This window comes from Geospiza fortis, unplaced genomic scaffold (assembly GCF_000277835.1).
Source record: "Geospiza fortis unplaced genomic scaffold, GeoFor_1.0 scaffold1250, whole genome shotgun sequence".
Lineage (NCBI taxonomy): Eukaryota > Metazoa > Chordata > Aves > Passeriformes > Thraupidae > Geospiza > Geospiza fortis.
The window spans coordinates 113,203-116,015 of record NW_005054705.1 but is presented as its reverse complement, the minus strand read 5'-3'; positions in this window follow the sequence as shown (position 1 = coordinate 116,015).

Below are 2,813 nucleotides of genomic sequence, written 5' to 3'. Positions count from 1 at the left end.
TGGCTTAGTTACAGCTCAGCTTAGTGGGTCAGAGCATCCTGAGCACAGCTCTTCACCCAAGGGGGGGAAGCACAGAGAGACTCACCTGGGATGGCTCCGGATGGTTTTAAATTACAGCCCAGGCTGGATGGAGTCTGCAGCCAAGAGGTTTCACTCTTTTTTTCGTCATCCCACACACCTGCCCCGTGTGAACCCCGTCCTGATCCAGGTGTTTCAGTGACCTGGGTCATCGCTGCTGCCATTCCATGCCCATGGATGTGCCCCCTGCCCCGCTCGGGTGAGATCCCACCTGCGGGGCTGGATCCAGGTCCGGGCAGCACGGGGAGGACCTGGAGCTGTGGAACAGCTGGAGGGGAGAACATGGAGCTGGAGCCTCTCTGCTCTGGAGCCAGGTTGGAGAGCTGGGCGTGCTCACCTGGGGAAGGGAAGGCTCCAGGGAGAGCTCAGAGCCCCTTGCAGGGCCTGAAGGGGCTCCAGGAGAGCTGGAGAGGGGCTGGGGACAAGGATGGAGGGACAGGACCCAGGGAATGGCTCCCACTGCCAGAGGGCAGGGATGGATGGGAGATTGGGAATTGGGAATTCCTGGCTGTGGGGGTGGTGAGGGGCTGGAATGGAATTCCCAGAGAAGCTGTGGCTGCCCCTGGCAGTGCCCAAGGCCAGGCTGGACAGGGCTTGGAGCAGCCTGGGACAGTGGGAGGTGTCCCTGCCCATGGCAGGGGGTGGCGCTGGGTGAGCTTTAAGGTCCCTCCCCAGCCAAACCATCCCAGAATTCCATGAAATGCTGCCGTTCCTCCTCAATCCCAAGCGTCCCACGCCAGCGCTGCCCCATCCACCCTCACCTCACAGCACCCCGAGCAGGGCTTGTGACAAACGATGACATTATTTAACCATGTCCCACCCTGCCCAGTTCCCGTGACACACACCCAAGTGCTGGCGGGGAACCGAGAGCCCCCAGCTCCCACCCCGACCCTCCCTCGGGGCTGTGCGATGCTGAGAGCAGCCACCCCCCATCCCCAAAACCCCGCTGGTCCCCGTGGGACCGGGACCTGGTCCCCCTGTCCCCCTGGGTGCTGTCACCCGACCGGCGACTTCTCCCCGCTCCTCTCGGTCTTGTGACCCACCGGGCCCCGGTTCATGTGCGGGAACCCTGCAGGTGCCCCGGGCTGCACATCCTGGGGGACCCCCGGCCTTCGAAAAGGGGAACTCGTCAGGGTTTTTCACCTAATTAACGGCAGTTTAATTGTACTTACAGAGAAGGGAAGGCGAGCCCAGGTTTCGTGCCTTGTGGCCAGGCTGATGGGCTGCTCGATCCCTAAAATTCACTTGAGCTGAGCCTTGAAGGCTGGGGGACATCACGAGCTGCTCCTGCTCGGGGTCTCAGGAGCTCTGGAAAGCTCCACACGGGGCACGGTTCTGTGGTTCAGGCTTTTAACCCCGCGGAGGGAGAGAGGGATCATCTGTAATGATGGCGATGATCACCAGCATTGTCACCTCATCCTGGATTACAAAGGATGCTCAGGCGCGGAGCCTGAGGCACAAAGCGGAACGCGGAGCGCCTGCTCCTTGGATTCGCTGCAGATGCGGATCTGGGGCTGGTAAGGTCACGGAGTCGTAAACAGAGTGTGGCTGGTGGGGACCTGAAAGGTCACCGGCCTCCTGCCCCCGGGGCCGGCTGTGCCAGGGCCGCGCGTGGGCGGCTGCCTGGATGGTCGACAGCACAAACTTTGCTCGAGCAGCTTGGAGAGGGAAAAAACCACACCCCGAGCCACCCAAAGCACGGGGTGGGCGTCGCGGGGGTGTCTGATCAAGCCGCGGTGGTTACTCAGGGCGTGAGTTTTGTTTTGTTTTGTTTGCAGGTGCTGAGCTGCTGCGGCACTTCGGGGCTGTCGGTTCTCTCTGGCGAACAGCAGCTGCCCAGATGTGGCTGTAGCAGCAGCAGTTTGTTCTCTGAGCATTCCATGGCCTGGCAGGAAAGATGCTCAGCACTGGCAGGGATGGGATTCAGGGTAATCTGGAATTTCTGGGGGAGGAGAGACGTTCTTTGATGCTGTAGGTCGTGGGAAATCCTCATTTCAGGCCAAACTCTGACTGAGGGAACTTCAGCCAGGAGAAACTGCTGGGCAGCCTTCCTGATCCCACACCAACACCCTCCCGGCCTGTGTACTTCCCAGCTCTCCTGCCTCACCTTGGTTTTCCTGATTTGCCTGTGAAAACTCCACACCCTCCTCCTCCTCCTCCGGAAATATTTGGAAACACTCGCACTGAAATATGCATGGAAAAGGAGATGGGCATTTCCCTCATGGAAAAGGAGATGGGCATTTCCCTCATGGAAAAGGAGACGGGCATTTCCCTCATGGAAAAGGAGACGGGCATTTCCCTCTTGGAAAGGGAGATGGGCATCTCCCTCTTGGAAAGGGAGCCTGGCATCTCCCACCTCCTGCACGGGACCCACAGGCAGAACTTGCTGCCCTGGGGTGTCCCTGGGTAGATCCCAAAGAATGGATCCCCATAAGCCAAACCCCAGGGTTGCTGGTGGGGGCAGCGATGGGAGCATTGTGGGTGGCTGTGGGAAGCCATTTCCTGCCTCAGTTTCCCCCGTGGCAAGGCAGGGATCAGCGCTGGATGAAAATCTTGGGATGGGGAGGAAAAGCCCTTTGGAGCAGAGCTCCAAACATCTTGCTGATGCTGGGGAATGGGTTCTGGGTGGCCAGGCTTGGTTCCTGAAGGGAACAGCCCTGGGAGATGGCTGGAGGCCAGGCATGCACCTGCAGGAGCGTTCGAGCTGCTGGGTGGGGGGACGATCTTCCCAAAGA